The sequence below is a fragment of the Schistocerca serialis genome, chromosome 3 (assembly GCF_023864345.2).
Source record: "Schistocerca serialis cubense isolate TAMUIC-IGC-003099 chromosome 3, iqSchSeri2.2, whole genome shotgun sequence".
In the NCBI taxonomy this organism is placed as follows: domain Eukaryota; kingdom Metazoa; phylum Arthropoda; class Insecta; order Orthoptera; family Acrididae; genus Schistocerca; species Schistocerca serialis.
The window spans coordinates 1,006,023,256-1,006,048,200 of NC_064640.1; the positions used below are offsets into that span (position 1 = coordinate 1,006,023,256).

Here is a 24,945-nt window from a genome sequence, read left to right on the forward strand (position 1 = left end):
AGAACGCTACCGCACGACCACGAGCTGCGGACTCTCGCAGTCAGTCTTAACTACGACATACGGGTATTTAAAACCATTATATCTTCCGTATGTATTCTTCCTCCTTAAATATAATTGTAAATAAAGATTGTATGCGAAGAAATGGGCTGCTTTGTTTTCTTCCTCAGAGAAAACAAAGGAGTTGTAGTTATGGCTTGTCGACCTATCATTAGAACACTACTACGGAATCTGAATCGTCCGAAACTTTGCAATCCTAACTTTTCGCAGATTAAAACTATGTGAAATACTGCCATTGAAGCTCCTGTCCCCATAGATCCAGCAGCTAGAAAGGTATACCTCATACCCCATATACCTACTGTCCTAACCGATTTACCGTGTCATTTTAAGTTGCTTCATTTCCCAATAAAAGTTTCGTTTGCAGTAGCAATTAACAAGGCTGAAGGTGAGAGAGTGAATTAAGAGGACAGAGGGGGGGGGGGGGAGAGAAGGGGAGGAAATAGAGATAGAGGGTGGCAGAAGGAGACGCATAGATATAGAGGGGAGGGGGGTGATGCACAGCGAGGGGGGGGGGAGGAGGAGGAACTGGACAAAGAGAGGAGAAGGAGTGGGGGAAGGAGTCTCGGATGTATCCCTAATTCCCATGCATATTTAGCAATAGCGAAGCATTACCGAATTCACAAGTGTAATATTAGGTTGGTGCATAGGTTCGTAGCATTTTTGTTTTTCATATTTGTATTCCGGTTGCTATGGGTTTATTTATCGATTGTCATTTTTTATTTGTAGTTCACTGTTGCGATTCGAGTTTACGTATTCTAATTTTGTCATCTGGAGATAGTGAGTAGAGCTGTGAACGGTAGAAAATGGAGTGCAAAGTGCAGAAATCGGAACATTTAAGACATATTCTCCTGCTGAGTTCAGTAGAGGGGTAACAGCAGCGGAGGCTGAGAGAAACATTTACGCCATGTGAGGGGATAATGCCATTGGAGAGAGCACGGCCAGAAAATGGTTTTCTCGTTTTTAGGAGGATCGTTTTGACATTAGAGACTCTACGCGTTCAGGAAGACCTTCGGGATTTGATGAGGATCGTTTAAAGGCATTAACCCACGATGATCCACGTCACTGTACTCGAGAACTGGCAGATGTGATGTACTGTGATCATTCCATCATTGTCCATCATTTTCATGCAATGAGGAAGGTTCAAAAATCTGGTGTGTGGGTACCGCATGCTCTAAACCAAAATCACAAAAATCAGCGAGTGGCCGGCCATATGTTCCTCTCTGCTTTCTCCTCGTCAATTGGCTCGTGAACAACACCGACTAATCCTACCCAGTATCGTTACTGCTAACGAGAAATTTTGTTTTTCTGCCAACATAATGAAAATAAAAGAATGGTTGAGCCCAAACAAAGTAGCAACTCCCTGTACAAATACCTGCGCGCATCCACAAGAGATAATATTATGCGTCTGAAGGAACATCTATGGTGTGCTGTGCTGAGAATTGCTTCCCCGAGGTGCAACCATTGCTGCTGACATTTACTGTCAACAATTGAGACGTCTTGTAGACACAATCCAAGGATAACGGCCAGTAAGACTCCGTGAAATGATGGTACTGCGTGATAACACACGTCCGCATTCTGCTAGACTGACAAAAAAAACTGCACAGGAGTTGGGGAGGGAAGTCATGCCGCACCCACCTCATTCACCTGATCTTGCGCCCCTATGTTGATGACGATGTTTGGTTTATGGGCGCTCAACTGCGCGGCCATCGGCGCCCGTACAAAGTCCCAATTTTTACACAGCCTAACCAGCCACAGTCACGAATGATGATGATGAAATGATGAGGACAACACAAACACCCGGTCTCCGGTTAGAGAAAGATCCCCAACCCGGCCGAGAATCGAACCCGGGACCCCGTGATCCCGAAGCAGCAACGCTAGCCACTTTTTTTCTTTTTCATTTCCTTTTTTTCATTTTGTTCGGTATTGTTCGTCACGTTTGGTCTTGGCGGACGTCACAAGACATCCGTTTAAGTTGATCGTTGATTCCTTTACTCAGTTTTTTATTACAGAGGGCGAGCAGCCCTCTGGCCGAGCACGCTGAGCTACCGTGCCGGCGTCACTAGAGCACGAGCTGCGGACTTTGCGCCCTCAGATTTTCACCTTTTCCGCACTCTATCGAACGAACTTCAAGGAACTTCCTTTCCGGATAAAAATGCGCTCCTAACATGGCTCGACGATTTCTTCGCCTCAAAACAACGTAAATTTCCATAGTCGCAGAATTTATACTTGCCCTGGCGTTGGCAGACTTGTAAATATTGAATGAGAATAAACCATTGATGACTAAAGTCTCTGTTATGTGTATCTGTTGTGTTTGTTAATCTTATGGAAAAACGCTACGAACTTAAGCACCAACGTATTATAATAACCATCGTCCCACACTACGGTCTGACACAGCGACAGCAATACAACTGCTACAAACATGGCGTTCCGTTACATAAAAGCTACAAAGTTGTTTGTCGACACTGACGGAAAACATCTGCCACAACGTTTCCAGCAGATGTAATCGACATCACCTACAATGATGCTAAACGACACGCCTTCACCCACAGCTCTGATACCATCTTGTTTTCTGGCATGAAATGACTGACACACGTTTCAGCCACAGTAAAATCGATATACACGTGATCGTTGAGCTTGGATCTGCAGCTGCAACTAATCGTTTGAATGGCTTGATACCGCCTGCATCTGCCATTTATTTCTTTGTTTACTGTTGTGTAATTTCGGTCTTCATTTTCAAAAATGGTTCAAATGGCTCTGAGCACTACGGGACTCAACTGCTCAGGTCAGTAGTCCCCTAGAACTTAGAACTAGTTAAACCTAACTAACCTAAGGACATCACACACATCCATGCCCGAGGCAGGATTCGAACCTGCGACCGTAGCGGTCTCGCGGTTCCAGACTGCAGCGCCAGAACCGCGCGGCCACTTCGGCCGGATCATTTTCAATTATCATGACTAACCAAATCTTCCGTTTGGTTCTTGGTAGAACAACATTGTGATAAATGAAAGGCGCTAGTTTGCTTTTGTTCTACGGTATTACTTTTATTGTATGAGCCGGTTTTCGGCTTACAAGGCCATCTTCAGACATTTACTGATTATTGTCGCCAAAGAAGATACGACGTTTGTAAACGACACTGGAAAAGAAGTTACCCATCTAGACTGAAGCAGAAACGTACAGTAAATAACATCTTTGACAGTCTTTACCACCACACTGCCAAAGATGTTATTTACTGTACGCTTCTGCTTGAATCTAGATTTGTAACTTCTTTTCCAATGTCGTTTACAAACATTGTATTTTCTTTGGCGACAATAATCAGTAAATATCTGAACATGAACTTGTAAGCTGAAAATCGTTTAACACAATAAAAGTAATACTGTAAAACAAAAGCAAACTAGTGCTTTTCAGTTATCATCCTGGCTAACTCTGCATGAAGGACACAGGATGGACCGAGCGAAGGGGCGCTGTCGTTAGCACCATGGGCTTGCACTTAGGACGACGGCTCAGATCCCCGTCCGACCATCCAGTTTACGTTGTCCGAGAGTTTCCGAAACCACTTAAGGTAAATGCTGCGATGGTTCCTGTGATAAGAATACCGTTGGTTTGCTTCCTCATATTTTCCTAATCAGAACTTGTGCTCTGTCCCTAACGACCTCGTCGTCGACAGGACTTAATTTCTAATCTTCTTTTCTATAGATATAGAATTATCGTGACACATATGTGCATCATCTCTGCATGTTGAGTACATCACCTCTGTATGTCTGCTGTGTAGTTTAGTATAAGCTTTCCCATCATAACGTCTAAGCTGAGTTTGATTGTACATGGAAATACATGTAATTTTAAATGTGTGTCGTGAGCCCTTAATATCGGTGCTAGTGATACTGGTTTTATGACAACGGCAACATTTGCACTTAGCGCCTTTGCATTTATAGTGGTCGCCGTCCAAATATAACATGTGCAGAGACTTCTAAGGCATAATGTCCCATCCCTGAATTTTTAAATTGTAAGTTCTATTCATCCTAGCACATTTTATCATCTTATTTGTTACTTTGTTTAACTTTTAACCGATTTGAATTCACGAACTTTCTGTTGTTCTCGTTTAATAGGATATTTGAAAGAGGCTCTGGCTCTGAGCACTATGGGACTTAACATCTATGGTCATCAGTCCCCTAGAACTTAGAACTACTTAAACCTAACTAACCTAAGGACGTCACACAACACCCAGTCATCACGAGGCAGAGAAAATCCCTGACCCCGCCGGGAATCGAACCCGGAAACCCGGGCGTGCGATATTTGAAAGAGGCCTAAGACCAAAAGTACACAAGTAAGGAAAGAGCTACAGCCACACGTGCCATCAAATAATTCAAACATCGGTGTACACAATCAGTCGATCTCTTTTAAAAACGTTCAGAAGTTTTTGTTCGTATTTGCACTTAGTCAGCAATCAGTAGTTACAGCACCTGTTTAGTAATAGGCTTTCTCATAGTAATTCGTCATGTAAAATCTACCGTACCCTTTCTTGAATGACTGTGGTGACAGTCGTTAATTTCCGATCGATTAACACCATGGTTCAAATGGCTCTGAGCACTACGGGACTTAACATCTGAGGTCATCAGTCCCCTAGAACTTAGAACTACGTAAACCTAACTAACCTAAGGACATTACGCACATCCATACCCGAGGCAGGATTCGAACCTGCGACCGTAGCGGTCGTGCGGTTCCAGACTGAAGTGACTAGAACCGTTCGGCCACACTGGCCGGCAATTAATACCATGTTACGCAGTTCCTCGCTATTCATGTGTGCGTAAGGTTTGCAAAGTTTCTTCTGATGGATCATCTTCAAAAGAGCCATGGAAAACTTTGAATTCAGTTGCCATCTCTTAACCGCCGGCCGAAGTGGCCGTGCGGTTCTAGGCGCTGCAGTCTGGAACCGCGAGACCTCTACGTTCGCAGGTTCGAATCCTGCCTCGGGCATGGATGTGTGTGGTGTCCTTGGGTTAGTTAGGTTTAACTAGTTCTAAGTTCTAGGGGACTAATGACCTCAGAAGTTGAGTCCCATAGTGCTCAGAGCCACTTGAACCATCTCTTAACCAGTGAAACTGGAGGAACAGTCTTTTCGTAAACCTTAATGAACTTTGAACGAATATCTTTTTGGTGATAGACCGTCGAAACTTAAGTTTTTTATGACAAGACGGTATTCCAGTTTATCCATTTAAACGAAGCATACACAAAACGAGTACTTAAAAAAGGCGAGTGAACAAAATTATGTCCTAGGTGAAGCTGACACTAGAGGTACGTTACTGAGTAACGTAAAGCTGTCGTCAAATTTAACACTGATTTGAATACCATAACGGTATATTAGGCATGGTCATATTCGAGATGATGTACCCTTTCCTTCCTTCGACCTCTGAACCGTCAGTTAAAGAAGGGGTCTACGGTGCACGTGGATTCCGAGTAAAGATACAATTTGCAATTTTGTTCGTTAACAAATCACTCCCAGACGTGAAAGACGCGGTATGTGAAACAAAATATTTTTGGACCAGTCGAGGGTTGAACTCTGGACTTTTGGCACTTTAGCCTAACACTAACCCTCCTAGCTACCGGACCACACATACAGTAACGATACCGGTTTAAAAAAAAATTACTGTCTTTTCTCTGCTCTACCAGTAACTTGCCTCCATTAAGGAAAGCATTTATTAATAAAATGAATACAATGTGATGTAGTGTATTCTGACAAATTTATACGTCTGCATTAAGTGCGAAGAGACTGATCAACAATCTTCTGCTTACTGCTGACTGCGAAACTCATTTTACCTACCAACTACTGCTAAAATATTAAATTATGCTGTTTCTTTCAGAGCAGAAAGTAACTACTTTAACCCACTAAGAACTTTTGTTTACATGAAGATCTTTAGAACGTCACTTGCATTTAGAGCAGTCACATTATTGCAATTATGTAACGACGATAATTCGTAAGCAAAGAAGTAGATTTTTCTCCTAATTGTACTATACTCGTAATATAGGCATGCATAGTGCCAATCAGAACTGCATGGCTCAGAAGTCCGTGACAACTTCCACCCAACTGAAATTAGTTAGAAAGTAGGATATTAAAGTTTACATAGTTATTGGTGCTGTAGGTCCACTTGATTGTTTTGTTATGGTACTGATCCAGTCATTCTTATTTGGGTTTTCCATCGTTTTGAAATTATTCCATGCAAAGTTCATGACTGATAATTCCTCCATTCCCTGCACCTACTATAAAAGGATATTCTTATTCTGAATTATTATTATTATTACTATTTTCGCTTTAGAATTTTCATATTCTGAGTTTGTCTTTAAAATTTTCCGGACATGTACACAAGATGATGTGTCATAGGCACAAGGGTATAATGCAGTAGAAACGAAAATACATATGCCGTCAAAAATTTATGTTCTGCCATAGCTTAAACCAGGTCCTTTCAGTGAAGCTTATCGGGATTGTAGAGGCGTCCAAGGCAAACAAGTGTTGGACGCTAGCAGCAGCAAAAGCAAAGGACCACCTCGTTTGATAATGCTACTTGCATTCCAACATGGCAGACAAATGAAGGAAAAGTTTCTACAACTTTATGAAAGATGTATTTTAGATTTTTGTCTTTGTAACTGATATTAAATGTCATTGAGCGTCTGTAATATGTAATTCCATAGCAAAGTGTTTCTTGTCATCCACTTGTGCAATAAATTACAGGCGTCCCGGATAGAATCTCCACTCGGTTTTATACAAAGTACTCTGCTGTATTGGCACCACATTTAGATTGCATTTCTCACGAATGCCCAGTTGACTTCCGTATAACGGTTGATTTAAAAAGAAAGGACAGGTTTCCAATTGTTTATTACTGACAAGCTATAAAGGATAGAAATACATTGCGCATGACTCTGGATAGAGGAAGGTTCAAAGTTTAGACACAGCTGCGCTGTTGGTTTGTAGCACCACGGCTACTTCATCACAAGAGAAATCATTTTGTGTGTCGATATTTGCGCGAAGTCAATCCATTGTTGAAGTGCTACCTGCGTTCCGCGATCCAGCAAGAAGCTGCCTCTGCACAAGTAGATTTTTTACTGACATGCAAAATTCTTGGAAGTCTGTTGCATATGCCAAGAGAAGAGGACTGGTCGGACGCGCACGTCTCATGAAAATGTCGAATTATCCGAGATGCACTCACACGGAGCTCTCGGAACTCTGTAAGACGGTCAGGCGAGGAACTTCAACTTCCTCAAATGACGGTGTGGTGTATTCCGAAACGACGCCTGTATATAAAGCCTTACAAGTTTCAGTTACTGCACCAACTACGTCCCGGCGACCGTAACAGAACGTACGAATTCTGCATTTCAGTTCTCCAGGGTATGGCAGAGGACACTTTTCCCTACGACTGATTTTTTCCAACGAATGAGCATTTTCATCTATCGGCTAAATTAAGCCGCCATAATGTAAGAATTTGGGGGTCACAAAATCCTGACATCGCCGTCGAGCACGAAAGAGACTCACTGAAACTGAATGTGTTTTGTGACGCTTTTTTGCGGAGGAAACTGTGACAGGAAAGCCATACCTGGACATGGTGCAAAATTATTTGTTTGATTTAGAAAATCTTTCTAAGTCGACTAATATGATTTTGAAGTTGAAACGCAAAGGAACAACTTCAGCTAAACCAAGAGCAGGCCTCGTGTACTGACCGAAAGCGACCGTCGAGCTTTGCAGAAGCCAGTTGTAAAAATTGACATGGAATCAGTGGAAGGAATCGTTCGAGAGTTCGAGAGAACTACCAGCAGTCCAGCTAACACAGTGACTGTGTACAGTTGTCGAATAGCTCCTCACAAGCCACATATTTCTGTAGTCAGCGCTAAGCGACGCCACTGGACAGTGTATGCCTGGAAACGAGTGATTTGGTGTGAAGACTTACGCTGTACCCTTGGCAGTCCGATGGAACCGTTTGGGTTTGGCGGATGCCTGGAGAACGTTACCTGCCATCATGTACAGTGCCAACATTGAAGTACTGAGGAGATGGCGTTACAGTGTGGTGGCGTTCTTAGTGGTTAGGTTGTGCACCATTTACTTCACTTAAGAAAACGCTAAACGCGGAGCGATGCGAACACATTTTACAGCATTGCATACGGCAGTAGAGGAACAGTTCTGAGACAATGATTGTTCATATCGGCATCACAATGCACCCTGTCATAAAGCAGCATCTGTGGGCCATTGGTTTGTGGACAGAAACGTTCATGTCTTGAGTTCCGACCTGAAACCAATGGAAGGACTTTGGGACGAGTTATGCCGTCGACTTCTCTCAGGAACCCTAGCGTCCAGCATCACGACCTTCTCTGGTTTCAGCTTTTGGATACAAGTTGACTTCCATTCCTCCACAGATATTCGCGCACCTCTTTGAAAGTGTCCTCAGCAGAGTTCAAGCAGTTAATAAGGGCAGTGGGTGGACACACTCCATATTAAATCCACCAATAGGTGTCCAGATACTTTTGTTCAGGAAGTGCATAGGCGGATTAGAGACGAATGGGGAGTCATTCTAGCGACAATCGGGTCACAAGTAGGGGAATCAGCTTTGACAAAGGGCAGATTGTCATAGCCCGCCTCCTGGGCACAAGCATACCGGAACGGCCAAGCTGGGCGGCTATTCGCATGCCACTGTCGTGAACATCAGTGGAACGTGGTTGAAGGGCGGTGAAACCACAAGTAGGCAAGGTGCCTGCATTTCATCACAGAATGTGGTGTAGCAGGTACCCGCACTGTAAAGCAGGGTAGCCGGCGATCTGTCGCACACCTGACGACAGAGTATAATGCTGGTGCATGCAAAAGCCTTTCAGAGCACACCGTTCGGTAGACATTGTTGAACATGCAACTCCACAGTAGACGACCCCTATGTGTGGCCTGTTGTCCCAAGGACATTGGCGGTTACGACTGCAGTGGGCAAGGGATCATTGAGATTCGACCATGGATCAACAGAGATATGTTACCTCGAGGAATGAACGTTTCTTGTTACGTTGTAAGGTGGCTATAATTTCGCACCCTACAAGCACTCATCTACATACTTTGCCGTGATTTGGCGCTGCAGTCATGGACTGTGCGGCTGGTCCCGGCGGAGGTTCGAATCCTCCCTCGGGCGTGGGTGTGTGTGTTTGTCCTTAGGATAATTTAAGTTAAGTAGTGTGTAAGCTTAGGGACTGATGACCTTAGCAGTTAAGTCCCATAAGATTTCACACACATTTGAACATTTTGCCGTGATTTGCAACCGGAATTAGGTATCATTTGGTAGGGTGTACATCGTATACATGAATATTTAAAGAAGACTGACGTTGTCACATACACCTTGTAAATAATTGTTAACGCTCATTGCATGAAAGGTGACGGAGTGTCTTTATTATCAAAACGGCGTAATGAATGATTGCCTATACTAGTAGAGGTTGGAACGACAATGGAAATGAAACGGCAGGCGTAACTCAAGCCCTGGGTGGAAAAGCCCGCACAGCTATGTTGGTTCTGCTTCACACAGGAAGTGCCAAGACGGTCGGTCTGGGTACCTGAGCGCGGAAGCACAATACAGCGGCGGCCGGCCCGTGTGGGAGTGGTGGCCAGAAGGATAACCGGATAATAGTTCGGAAACTCTGAAATTCTTGGATGCAGCAGAGAGGAACGAGGAAGCGTTACATCGGAAATCGCAGGCTGGCTTATTTCCGAGGATTTTTACTCTGAGAAGCGTACTGTTGTATTAGAGTAGGTATTTCCTCGCAGACTTTCCGCACTGGACGACAAAAGACTAAAATATGGTTGATCGGCGTTCGGAAGAATCTGTAGAGAAGGAGAATATTCCGTGGCTTCGAGAATATGATTCGCCTTCTGAGTTACGAGGGAGGGGAGCCGAGCTTTGCCGGGAAGCCAACGGTGGAGAGAAGAGGTCTTTCGTTTTGAGCGCCCGCGTTTGACGGTCGCTGAGTATCAGCTTTTGTTGGTATGGAGTATAGATGGACTTGCTGTCTTTTCTCTCAGGAGATTTTATAGTTAGAACAGTTAGGCACTGTACTGTTGCGAACTTATACGATCCTGAACTTCGCCTCCAGGTAGGGAGTCGTCGGTGAGTACGCAGCGTTCAGTGATTGAGAGCGCTTCTTCTGCCTATACTCACGTTGAGACGTTACCTGAACTCCGTCCTTGTGGCTGGGAGTTCGAGTTTCTCGTCTGTAGAACACAGAGAGGGGAAGACAGTATTAGAGTATGCTAGTCAGAGGATCACCTTCTGCCGTCCAAGTGTTTGAAAGAGTTTATTTGTGGCAGGAGTTCTTCCATCGTCACAGACGTGTACGAGAACCGTTACTCCGACGTGCCGGACGCAGTACATACCGTGATATTGCTAATTGCTTCGGCTTATTGGGGCTATAAGGCTAAACAGCTGTGATCACGTGTTTTATTTCCACTGATGTTGCACACCACTGTAGATCATCTTTCAAAGTAGTGTCTTCTAGTGTTTGGTACGTAGATGATGTCAGTCATCTCGCGTTATTTACATTAGATCGCGTAGCCATAAAAAGGGGCAGATTTGGGCAATTGATCACTGATATTAGTTAGGAAATTCATTTGTGTCTCTTTATGTCCATTGGACATCGATATATACACATTTGTAATATATAAAGGGGTTTTAACCTACAATAAATGTACAAGCAGAAACAGCATTTATCATTTTATAGTTACTAGTTTCCTTAATCTTTCATTTATGTTTATGTTGTAATTTATATGTTAAAGAGCAAGAAGAAGGAGATATCACCATTAAGAGATCCTAAGATCTGCTTCAGGGGATAGTCAGATAGGGCCAAATCTTCATTTACGCATTCAGTTTTTCCATTGCGCACATTCATTTTACACTCGCATCGAGTAGCATCTTGGAACGTCAGCTCTGTGGTTACGTCCGGATACACCGTCATCCAGGTGAACGGCTACTCGAAATATACACTGTGCAGATTGCTAGTGGAAGGGTCCCGGGTTCGAGTCCCGGCCGGGTCGGAGATTTTCTCCGCTCAGGGACTGGGCGTTGTGTTACCTCTACGTTCGTATCGTCGTGACAAGAAAATCGTCTCCAATACGTTATCGTATCGTTTTATCTTTATTGAGATGGCGGAATGGGCACGACCCGAACGCCAATAAATTGAAATAATAATGATAAAAAAAGACACGCACCGCGCATCAGATGCAGGCCAGTGGTGGCAGTATTGTGCTACAGCAGAGAATCATCTGCGTTTCCATGAGACCAGTGGAAATAATCGAAGACATGGAAGCTCTGGATTACGCGAACACGATTGCAGGCAGCATGCATCCATTCATGCTTGATGTCTTTCCCGCCGGCGATGAGTGTGTGGATAACTGCACGTGTCACAAAGCCAGAATCGTGACACACTGGTTTGACGAGCATGGTAGTGAATTCGCGTTGATGTCTTGTCCACGATCTGAACCGTAAGCACGCATCTGGAAAACTACTGGGCGCAAGATCAGAGGTGTAACTTACGTAACGAAACTAAAATTTTACCTTGGGCACCGACAGTAAGTTGTTGGTCCATGTGATTGCCACTAGAAGTCTCCGTAGTGCAGATATCTAGCTCGCTCGTTCATTGCCCAATGTACGTCGCAATGGAAATACATAACACAGCAACAAAAGAAAACCTTTTTTTTTTTTCGTTTCAATAGGTGCAGTTCAGTCAAAAGTATGGCCTCAGAGATAGACAAGCCGTAAGGATCGAACGAACCTCACATTAAACCATTGACGTCTAGGTCGCCTGATTTCAAGGTATGTGTATCGTAATTCGGCGTGATCCTCAAAGCCATGTAAGTTGACACGAACACATGAATATTATAGTGGGAGAGGTAAATGGTAGGCTGCATTTCACGTGTACGACTCATAGGAGACGTATATTCTCTAAGAAAGAAGAAGCGCTCGTGTTATCTGACTGACCATGTAATGGATTGGAAGCATTCGTTCAGTCGCTCGGCAGTCAGTTTAACACCTCTTGTGTAGAACCATTATGAACGTGGAGTGAGAAAGGAAACTGATAAAGTTTAAAGAAGAGGTACGCGGTTTTTCACAAGCCCATTTGATCGACACGAGAGCATTACTGAAATACTGATCAGACTTAGGTAGAAGAGACCACAAGTAAGGCTCCGTATATTACGTGAAAAGCTACTTTTAAAGTTCCGGAAACCCGTCCGAACAAAGGATTCTAAAAATACATTACCCGCCTCTACGTACACATTCCCCATGGAGTGCACATTGGCGTATATAATCCGTAAATGTAAAAGACATTAAATAAATAGTGTCTGTCTTAAGACTTTTTTATGTAGCACATTCGACTGATGGTGTTCGCATTGCATAATGGAAAGAGGACAATCGTTCCACAGAAGCTGACAGATTTTTCGGAGTTATCACGGAGGTCAGTCACATGTACAGCACGAATACGGAAGCCCCTATCTCAACTGGTGACCTGTGATCCAATAATCTGTCTTTTTGCAGAAAAATTTATCTCATCATACAAGTTCAAGTTCAAGAAAGTACTGCTAAATCATAATGTAACGTGCTGTTTCATCAGGAAGAGCTCGTGCGCTATTTAACTGATACAAAGCATACAGATGGAAAACGAGAGAGGTGTCGCATTGAATACGGCACTGAAAGCGTGTTAAACTATACAGATTTAGCTTTTTGGTGGTTTCCCAAACGTCAGAACCTGTCTTTCTAAAATCGAACTAGTTCTTCGCCTTTACTGCTCTGATCATCGACGGTTCGTTAGATTCTAAAGTTCCTCCTGTCAATTTCCAGGACATTTCAGCATGTGAAATTTGCTATTAATTAGTCTTCAATAAACCACCTTTGGAGACGTGATAACTCCGCCATGGAACAAAACTTTATTAATAATAATTTTAAAACTGTCTAGTAAATTACACTACTCGCCATTAAAATTGCTACACCAAGAAGAAATGCAGATGATAAACGGATATTCATTGGACAGATATATTCTACTAGAACTGACATGTGATTACATTTTCAAGCTATTTGGGTGCATAGATCCTGAGAAATCAGTACGCAGAACAACCACCTCAGGCCGTAATAACTGCCTTAATACGCATGGGCATTGAGTCAAACAGAGCTTGGATGGCGTATACAGGTATAGCTGCCCATGCAGCTTCAACACGATACCACAGTTCATCAAGTGTAGTGACTGGCGTATTGTGACGAGCCAGTTGCTCGGCCACCTTTGACCAGACGTTTTCAATTGGTGAGAGATCTGGAGAATGTGCTGGCCAGGGCAGCAGTCGAACATTTTCTGTATCCAGAAAGGCCCGTACAGGACCTGCAACATGCGGCCGTGCATTATCCTGCTGAAATGTAGGGTTTCGCAGGGATTGAATGAAGGGTTGTCGCCAGACACGGAAGCGACCATCATGATGCTGTAAACAGAACCTGGATTCATCCGAAAAAATGACGTTTTACCATTCGTGCACGCAGGTTCGTCGTTGAGTACACCATCGCAGGCGCTCCTGTCTGTGATGCAGCGCCAAGGGTAACCGCAGCCATGGTCTCCGAGCTGATAGTCCATGCTGCTGCAAAAGTCGTCGAACTGTTCGTGCAGATGGTTGTTGTCTTGCAAACGTCCCCATCTGTTAACTCAGGGATCGAGACGCGGCTGCACGATCCGTTATAGCCATGCGGATACGATGCCTGTCATCTCCACTGCTAGTGATACGAGGCCATTGGGATCCAGCACGGCGTTCCGTATTACCTTCCTGAACCCACCGGTTCCATATTCTGCTAACAGTCATTGGATCTCGACCAACGCGAGCAGCAATGTCGTGATACGATAAACCGCAACCGCGATAGGCTACAATCCGACCTTTATCAAAGTCGGAAACGTGATGGTACACATTTCTCCTCCATACACGAGGCATCACAACAACATTTCACCAGGCAACTCCGGTCAATTGCTGTTTGTGTATGAGAAATCGGTTGGAAACTTTCCTCATGTCAGCACGTTGTAGATGGCGCCACCGGCGCCAACCTTGTGTGAATGCTCTGAAAAGCTAATCATTTGCATATCACAGCATCTCCTTCCTGTCGGCTAAATTTCGCGTCTGTAGCACGTCATCTTCGTGGTGTAGCAATTTTAATGGCCAGTAGTGTACTTCAGCAGTTATTTACAAACAAGCACCCGACGATGTTTTTGGAATTCTTAGTTACAAAAAAGCAGTCTTTTTATTTGTAAACGATGTAAACAACTGCTGAGCAAATTCGTGATAGTTGTTTTCCATATGATGCGCTTCTGACGTAATTGGCACATGCATATAAATCTGGTTGGTCAAATTTTTGTTTCCTACAGAAGAGATGCTCTGTCTGATGTTTCAGTGACAGAGATCTAAGAAAGATCTCCAAAATATACCTACAACTACTAAATACAATAACATGCTGTTTTCTGATGTACACAAGTAAATGTTAATGTTAGTAATGGAGTTATGAGGGTTGCAACACAGGTTGCATTGTTGTCAGATTCCCCCCTCATCCTCCACCCCTGTGACGTCATGCACTGTTGCTAGTTTTCCTGCAATCCCTATGACGTCATAGGCCAACTTCCCTGTGTCTGAAATGGGGGAAATTCGAAACTTGACACTGAGTGACGTGGTGCAGTGTTTAGCACACTGCACTTGCATCCAGCCATCCTGATTTAGTTTTCCACAATTTCCCTAAATCACTCCAGGTAAATTCCAGGATGGTTCCTTTGAAAGGACATAATCAAATTTCTTCCCCAACCTTTAAACAATCTGAGCTTGTGCTTCATCTGTAATGACCTCATCATCAATGGGGCATTAAACCCTAATCTCCCTTCCTTTCCTTCTTCAAAAACTGGTGAGAAATTCAAAAACAGCCAAACTGTCCTACATACAAAATTGCGTATTCCAAGATGACAGACCTCATCCAGTTGTCATAAGTGTAAATTGCTCGGAAACCTAAGATGGACAAATATCCTATCGGTATGATTTCCAAGATGGCTAACCTTAGCACAGCCATAGGGTGTCACAATCCACAACCTGCTTGATTGTCAGATTTCCCGCCAATCCAAGATAGCTCATGTCAACACAGCCTACGATGTCACAATCCAAGATGATCGACCTCAGCACAGCCTGCATGGTTGTCAGATTTCGTGGTTTTTCTCCAGCTCTATAATGTCACAGTCTAATGTGGCAGACCTCACCACAGCCTGCATCACTGCCAGATTTCATGTCTGTTCTAAGTTTACTATCCTACCCTAAGTATAAAATGATGGGAAATTCAAAAATTTGTGGTTTTCCTCCACTCCTATGACGTTGCAATTGTGCTAAGAGTCCACTTGCCTCTAAGTTTAAAACTCACACAGCTTACATGTGCAAACGATTGCCACCATAAGTTTGCAGCTGACTGTCCTAAGTTAATGTCCTCTTGCGCTTTGCTCATCTTTATTGTGTAAACAGTTGCCACCACTGCTGGGACAGGATATGAAAAATTGCATGTTTAATTAACAAAAAATGCAGGAAGTGTCCCTTCTCCACACATCACAAAGTTCATAACTGCCGTGTTGGTGCTACCACACTGGAACCACACGCATTGTGTTAAGGAGAGCTGCCAGCCATCGTCAACTGCATCAGGCTGATGGCACATGAATATGTATCTTGCATGTGCTCTAGCACCAGATGTATAGGCAACTTGCCTCATCTCACCAGGTCTCTGTGCACTGTGATTTCACACTGCTTGACTGTCTGAAAGGAAGTGCAGACTGAGATATGCCACCCCAACACAGCGTACACAACCCTGAGTTAAAAAATGTGGGAAATTATCCAAATTAGTGGTTCCAATTTCCGCCACTAATAGTTTATTTGTGGCGGCACAGCATTCACACACACAACCTTTCGAACATCACAGTCCACGTGAACCAAGTTGAAATGAGAGGAAAATTTGAAAATGCAAACAGCATACTTACACTTTAGTGCATGTTGAAAAATAGCAGGAAATTCAAAATTGTCCTAAGTTTAAAAATGATTGATGGCCCACACATACATTTCGCAGGGAAATTAAAAAAATTCAGGCATGCTTATCCCCTCAGAGTACTTGTTTCAGTGGTTCAGGAAACAAAAAAAATAGGTTCAAGTATTATGCTCATAAAAATCACTGCAAGAAATTAATGTGCAGGTGACTGTTATGTCAACAGCCAGCCACCTCAGATACGTCCAAATATGGGAGGATACTATGCAACAGACATGTTTCAAGCACAGTGATAGCACTCCGCACTCCGTCTTCAGGCCACGAGTGGCCTACCGGAACCATCCGACCGCCGTGTCATCCTCAGTAGAGGATGCGGATAGGAGGGGGGTGGGGTCAGCACACCGCTCTCCCGGTCGTTATGGTGGTATTCTTGACCGAAGCCGCTACTATTCGGTCGAGTAGCTCCTCAATTGGCATCACGAGGCTGAGTGCACCCCGAAAAATGGCAACAGCGCATGGCGGCCTGGATGGTCACCCATCCAAGTGCCGACCACGCCCGACAGCGCTTCACTTCGGTGATCTCACGGGAACCGGTGTATCCACTGAGGCAAGGCCGTTGCACAGTGATAGCAAAACACCTTTATACTAAGTGAAAGAGCTATGTGACCACGAAAAATTTTAAAAATACATGCGATGAAAAGAATGAAACATTACGAGAGTAATGGTTTGTAACAAAGTTGTATGCAGCATTTCAGTACGAAAAACAGTCAGCTGTGCAAGGTGCAGGGCCCAGACGCCTCCTGTCGGATGCGAAACAAAACAATACAGGGTGTAACAAAACGTATGGGACAAATTGCAGGACACTTTCCTAACGCATAGACGAAGAAATTATTTTATATGATTATGGTTCCGGAAACTCTTTGTTTCCACATTACAACTCATTTTCTCCAACGAGCTTCAACGAGATCAGACTGCAAATTTTCCCAATCGTCATATATGGATGGACGCCGATCCTCAGGCAACTGTTGAAGCAAATCATCAATAAAGATTTTCTGACATGTTTGGGCTAACATTGTTGGTGACTGTTTGGTAGGGCCTTACTTCCTTTCACCCAGGCTCAGTTCTGTGAGTTATAATTTTGTAGAGAATGTTCTTCCTAATTTATTAGCAGATGTGCTGTTAGTTGTGCGACAAAACATGTACTTCATGCACGATGGAGATTCTACTCATTTTAGTCTTAATGTCTGTCGGCTTCTAACCAACAGATTTGGTGACGGATAGATGGGTAGAGATGGGCCAATTGCCTGGCCTTCCACACTCTCCAGACCTAAAAACCCGTTGGACTTTCATTTGTGGGGGCATTTGAAAGCTCTTGTGTATGGAACCCCAGTACAAGATGTTCAGAGTCTCCGTGCCCATATTATAGAAGGCTGCAAAACCATATGCAATGCTCCAGGGATATATCAAAGTAGCCGAGATTCACTACACTGGTGGGTTGATGAATATATCAATGCCCACGGAGTGCATATTGAACATCTCCTGTGAGAAAGAATTGCATGTGGTATGCTGGTGTGTTCTGTTCGTGTGTGTTTCCCATGATTACTGAGCTGGAGAAAATGAGTCGTAACATGGCAACACAATTTTTTCAACTACTTGTGAGGAATATGTCATGCAGTTTGTGCCATACATTTTTGTTACACCCTTTATAGTGGAGATCGGCTCAGCGACGCCAACTGTCGAGACTGCTACCTGCATCCACAAAAGCGTTTGCCTGTCTGTAAACAGATTCCAAACATATGAGTCACATCCTCTGCTCAGCGCGACAAAGCGCCACAGCTGTCAGCTGGTGTGATAGGTGCGATTTGTAATAGCTCGTCGCAAACGAGCTTTCGCTGTGCATTGATATCATAAACCATTACAAATAAGCTTCCACTGTGAATAGATGAGTAATGTGAGTGTAGGGATATGATTTAGAAATCCTGTTACTATTACAGTTTGTTGGGAAAATATTTGAATCTATAGTACGAATCTACTGGCCTTCCCAGTTAGCCATGCGGTCTGGTGCACTGCTTTCCGTGTGGGAAGCCGTGCCGGTCCCTGGCACGAATCCACCCGGCGAATTAGTGTCGAGGTCCGGTGTGCCGGCCAGTCTGTGGATGGTTTTTAAGATGGTTTTTCCATCTGCCTCAGTAAATGCGTGATGGTTTCCCTTATTCCGCCTCAGTTACACTATGTCGGCGATTGCTGCGCAAACACTGTCTCCACGCGCGTTTACACCGTAATTACTCTACCATGTAAACATTTGGGGTTACACTCGTCTGGTGTGAGATGTTCCCAGGGGGGAGGGTGGGGACCGAACCGGACAATAGCCCTGGGTTCGGTGTGAAGCGACGGTGGGGTGAGTGGACTGCTGCAGCCTGTTGTGGGGTTGTGAACCACAGAGGGCTATGACAGGGACGAAGCCTCTCCATCGTTTCTAGGTCCCCTGTTCCATACAATACAATGAATCTACCACTATTCCATACGGAATTCGTCTTGGGTTCTACTGTTGGAATCTATGGAATTTATGTGATGTTAGAACGACCACTAGTACCCTAGAAACTGCACCACATGGACAACACGTCTCTATGAAATACACCCTAAGACAAAAAAAGCGGTACATCACCAAGGAATTGTCAGAGTGGGGCGAAAACTGGTAGATGCAATGTACATGTACAAACAAGCAAAAAATTGGATGATTTATTCAACACAAAGACCTTCACAAACTGAGCAAGTCAGTATTGTGTGCCGGCCGGTGTGGCCGAGCGGTTCTAGGCGCTTCAGTCTGGAACCGCGCGACCGCTACGGTCGCAGGTTCGAATCCTGCCTCGGGCATGAATGTGTGTGATGTCCTTAGGTTAGTTAGGTTTAGGTAGTTCTAAGTTCTAGGGGACTGATGACCTCAGATGTTAAGTCCCATAGTGCTCAGAGCCAGTATTGTGCTGTTCCACCTCTGACCCTTATGCAAGAGGTTATTCGGCTTGGCATTGATAGACTTGTCGGATGTTCTTCTGAGGGATATCGTCCCAAATTCTTTCCAACTGGCACATTAGAGCGTCAAAATCTGAAGATAGTTGGAGCACCCTGCACGTAATGCTCCAAACGCTCTCTGTTGGCGAGAGACCTTGCTGGCCAACGTAGGGTTTGGCAAGCACGAAGACAGGCGTTAGAAATTCTCGTCGTGTGTAGGCGGGCATTATCTTGCTGAAATGTAAGCCCAGGACGACTTGCTATGAAGGGCAACAAAACGAGGTGTATAATATCGTTGACGCGCCGTTGTGCTGTAAGGGTGCTGCGGATGACAACCAAAGGAGTCCTGCTACGAAAAGAAATGCCACTCGAGACCATCTCTCGTGGTTGTCGGGCCGTATGGCGGTCGACATGCAGGTTGGTATCGCGCTGTCTCTGGGGCGTCTCTAGACACATCTTCTGACGTCTCATTGACCGGAGCAGAATTGCATTCAGTGGTGAGTCCCGCTTCGAACTGAGCCCAGATGACCAACGGAGAGTGTCCGAAGACGCCGGCACGGTGGGCGGCGGCAGCAGCAGGGCCCGCAGACGCAGCCGCGCCGCCCACCGGCCGCCATCGATTTCCGTAGCGTCCAGCGCGCTTTCAAACACTCCGGGCCCCGGGCCGGGATACCAGACCCCTCCCCCCTAAAATGGGCGCGTAGGACTAGAAGCGCGCCGGACGATGCTGAGGAAGGCGAATAGGTGGCACGGGTTGATGTCTGTTGTATTCTCCAACAGTTTATTGAACGTAACTTGTTCTACAATACAATAGCTGGCTGTACAACAGATGTAGACGTCCGTCGATCTAGCCGGAGATGTTGTTCCTCTCGGTCGGCTGGTACTTCGATCGGCGGTGCAGTACAGCGGCTTCGGTGATATCTTCTCGGAGACACTGCTATAGCGGTTGCCATTAGCAGCGGACGAAGACTGGTCTGCCTTCGACCGGCCGGGCCTATATAGTGAGCTGGAGCCAATAGAAACCCGGCGTAGGAATCCGTGGCCGGATATGTCGCGGCGACCTCTGCAAGGAAAGGTTCCTGTTAATCGACTGGAATCTTCGGCGTGTTTACCTGATGTCTTCGCCTGTTTGGCTGTTGGTTTGTTTCCCTCATAGCGTGGCTGTTATGCGGTGCTGCCTGCCATGTAGGGGAACTCGATGGCAGACAGTACAATGCCCAGCGTAGAAACCCACCGGAGGGGACGAAAAATCTGGGATGCCTGGCAGTGTGCTGGGGCACATGAAACGTAAGGGAATGGCGGAAATTAAAATTTGTGCCGGACAGGGACTCGAACATGGATTAGCCGCTTTACGTGAGCAGTCGCCTTAACCGCTCTGTCTATCCGTCCACCATTCACGGTCAGACATAAACTCCCACATGTAGTCATTCCTGCGTCACACCTGTACTCGTACACACATTATGTAATTTCCATACTGTGGAGGGCACTTTAAATTAAAGTCGCTACCTGGTATCGGCAGATAAATACGATATTGCAGCGCCTTTGTTGTTTAGAAGAGTGATGCTGTGTACCTTCTGACAAGCGTGCATGTCTCAGGGAAAAGGAACTGCGGTGACTACAGCCATTACGAAGTACATGACATGTATACGCAGTTGCGAATACCAAAAAGCGTCAGCCGTATAAGGGCATGACGACAATGAACATTCTTAACAACAGACGCACTGCAATATCATATACCAGGCAGCGACTTTCAATTAAAATATCCTCCCCTGTATGGGAATTACGTAATGTGTGTACGAGTTAAGGTTGTGATGGAGGAAAGACGACATATAGAAGTTTGGGTCTGACCATGAGTCGTGCGCGGATAGCAACCCGGTGAAGACGATTACTCGCGTCAAGCTGGAACTCGGGGTTCGAATCCTGGCCCGACATCAATTTTCATTGTCGTCATTTCTTTATACAGCTGACGGTTATTCGTATTCGCAATTGCGAATAGATTTAATGTATTTCATAACAGCTGTAGTCGCTGCAGTGCCGGTTCTTCGTACATTCAAAATGGCTCTAAGCACTATGGGACTTAAGATCTGAAGTCATCAGTCCCCTAGACATAGAACTACTTAAACCTAACTAACCTAAGGACATCACACACATCCATGTCCGAGGTAGGATTCGAACCTGCGACCGTAGCAGCAGCGCGGCTCCGGACTGAAGCGCCTAGAACCGCTTGGTCACAGCGGTCGCTTCGTACATTCATGCACGTCAGAAGGAACATTGCGTTGTTGTTCTTAACAACACAGGCACTGCAGTATCGAATGTGCTGGGGCGCAGCGGCGGGGGCGACAGTGGCTCAGATGGCAGAAGTCCCACTCAGATTACCACCTGGCATAGAGAAACGTTGCGGTCAGTGGCGCGGATCTCGTCCTTGTTGTGTAAGCGGCAGTTTTGCGAACCGGCTTCGTACAAGTGAAATCGCAATGTCGACTCAACACTTCCAAATCCGTCAATCACTAGCGGGTCCGCAGATCGCGGTCTAGCGGCTAGCGTTGCAACCTCTGGATCACGGTGTCCCAGGTTCGGTTCCCGGCCGGATTTGGGATTTTCTGTGTCCGGAGACTGGGTGTTTGTGTTTTCCTCATCATTCGTGAACATGGCGATATTGGACTGTGTAGAGATTGGGACTTTGTACTGGCGCTGATAACCGCGCAGTTGAGCGCCCCACAAAACAAACATCATCAACCACTAGCGATGCGACTGACCAGGTTGTTTGTGGTATTGATGAAACTCGACGTGCGATGCGACCACACGGAGCCGTTGTGAATAATAAGTGGACAACAACGGACACATCTCTCCGAACGTGAGTGCAACCATATTCGATATTGGAAACAAATTCTTTAGCAAGAATAACGCCTCTGAGAAAGCGCAAGAAAGGAAGGGCGACCGTTGGAGAGTGTTATCCGAAACCTGAAAAGTGTCGAAGTGCTGTTTGAGCCGCTGCAAATACGTGTCCCAGTCGTCCTTCGTATCATTAAACGGCGGAAATAAGGGCAGGCAGCCCTCCGCCTCGTAAGTGACCGTAGCCACGATATGTTGGGAACCCTGCATGTGTAAGCGCGCCGACAAAAGTTGAAATTGTTTTTATAACTGCTGTTGCTGTTGTTGAAATTGTTGTTGGAACTGTTGTAGCAATTGCTGCTGCAGGAGCAGCTGTTGCTGTTGCTGTTCCGTGAGTTGCAAGACATTGGCGTCTACGTAACGCCGCTAATCTTTTTACCTCGTCACCAATTATAGTGACCGGAATCAGACAAAAGGACTCGAGAAGCAGCGGTGACTGGCCGAGTACCTTCCTCGCACTGGACAAGGCAGCTAACGTTGACGTGGACACAGACAGGACATCCGACTTCACGAGAAACAGCGCCCTCGACACGGATTAACGTGATTTACGCTCTCAGCGCTCTCCAGCAGCCATTTTCGGCTTTATTTCACTCGCAGACCACGCAGTTTCTTTACGAAAGTGGACGCCTGTGAAGTAGCTGTGTTAACACTAATAGCGATTGTCGAAAAAGAGCGGAGAAAATAGCGAAGATTCTGGACTTGGCGATGGCTTTAACAGCAAATTTGCCGGTATTTAATGTCAGTTTGCTCATGCATACTATCCATATTCTCGATATCCCACACTGAAATAACGTTCTTCATCACATAGATTTCTAGATGAAGACTCGTTTCGTAATTTCGTTCGAATGGAAGAGGAGACCTTTTCGAAGCTGCTCACCTTCATTGAAGAAGATATTTCCTGGGAATATACAAACATGACAAACATGAACCAGTCCATAAACCTAGAGATAGGTATAAATATTTTACAGAAAATTGCACAATAGCAAACAAAAACTTCTGGTGTGCAACTTGTGTCTACTCTCTGACATAGTCTGCCAGTCATGTTAAGATTTCTGGCCACTTGGCCTTTGCGACAAGAACTGCAGCAAATACATTATTTATAATAAATAACATCGACTTTTGCGATAACACTTCTACTAAATGAATGAGAAAGACCCAGAATCTTTTAGAAAACGAAAGGTGAAAAAAATTTGATGGAACTGGACACGAATTTTCTATTTTAAACTTCACTGCTCACGACGCTATCAACTACGCTACAGCTTCGAGATAGCACTAGGGCCTCCATTTATTGCATACCGTGTCAAAAGACTGTATCCATAAATGTCATTATTTGAAATTTAATATGTAAATTGTACAAAAAATCGCGCTTCTGATAGATGTACATTGTGCCGTACCAATGAAACGGTATACTTTCGTAGCGCCGAAGTTATGACACTAACAGCCTCAACTGTAAGAAGCCTTTGCCTACCGATGTGTAGTTTCCTGTCATTTTATTATAACAAATCGTAGCTTAAACGGCGCGTTTTCGAGAGATCCTCAATTTGCTGATCCTTTGAAACAGCTTACATTCATACCACGTACTGTATGAAAAAGAAAACGAACCAAATACTATGTTTAACGCCGTACAATGTGACGGTTCCTATGTTCCGCTTGTTACGTAAAATTATGTCCCGTCTCATTGGCCACGTTCCTCTCCGCGAGACAAAAATCTGAGATGCCAGTTCTTTTATTTCCCGCTCCGCATTGTAGTGGAACGTGGAATTCCACCGAGGCCCCCGAGAAAGGCGGGCTGTGGCGCGTACGTCACAGCGCATGACACTGTAGGTCTTACGCGTGCCAGCACCGTCTCCGGCGAAGAAAGAGTAACTACCGGATGGTTATAATTAAACTGTCCCTATTGAACACGTTATAACACGGAACCTAGTAATCTTACGAGTACCAAACTTGGTAGCATCAGTGTTCAGACTATGAGGTGCATGATTTCCATGCGCCACAGCGCCACCGTCCAGTTCCAACTATGGCCACTGGGTGCCGTGATCACTCATCGTGATTCATAGCCTCACACACCTGACCAGTCGCAGTTCACTTATTGACGTGTCAACATGGGCTTGGACAAAAGGAACAGGGCATTATTGGTCAAGATCTATTATCAAAACGACAGTAATGCTGCAGCTGCACTTCGAGAATATCGCCGGCTGAAAGGATTACGGAACAGTTCTCTTTCTGCACTTGATGAAGAAGTTTGAATCAACTGGAGAGAGACCGACGACCGGTTGCACCACAGGTGGTTGATGAAATCGCTGTTTCTATGGCAGACAACACTGCGCCCAATTCCCGATCGTCAGGCACTGCGCGTTCTGTGTCACGACAACTGAACATCCTGTGACCCACTGTACGGAAGGCGCTTCGAACCATTCTCAAATGGTATCCGTACAAGATCCACATCGTAAAGCAGCTTGCACCACAGGACGCACAACGACGTGTTGACTTCGCTCTCCACTTTTTAGCAAAGACTGAAGTTGACGAGAGCTGGCCCTGGACGATCCTATGGACAGACGAAGCTCATTTTTCTGACGGGTGAGGTGAACACACAGAATTGCCGAATGTTGAGATCTTCACCTCCAGTCACTGTGCATGAAGTTCCTCTGTATGGTGAACGTGTCACTGTTTGGTATGGTTTCACATTCATCATTGGCGCATTCTTTTTTGAACAGGTTGGCGCTCAACGACCAAAGACGTGCAGTGTGACTGGCCAGTGTTAACTGCGATATGCTCCGCCAGCATGTTGTGACCGCCCTTAAGGAGAGAGACGCATTGAACTCAACAGCTTTCGTGCAAGATGGGGCCCACCCCTCGTGAAGTTCACCTGCTTCTCCGAAACACATTCGGAAACGATCGAATCATCAGCCGATCGTTTCCAAATGCTTGGCGGGCACGATCACCTGATCTCACTCCCTGTGAT

General features: G+C 45.2%; 1 protein-coding gene and 1 pseudogene across 3 annotated transcripts in view; one reads left to right on the plus strand and one right to left on the minus strand.

Moving 5' to 3' along the window:
* Positions 1-24,945, plus strand: part of LOC126471452 (uncharacterized) — a 413,388-nt gene that overhangs the window by 193,030 nt on the left and 195,413 nt on the right. The gene's annotated exons all lie outside the window — the stretch shown is intronic.
* On the minus strand, positions 16,586-16,703 carry LOC126472184 (5S ribosomal RNA; annotated as a pseudogene).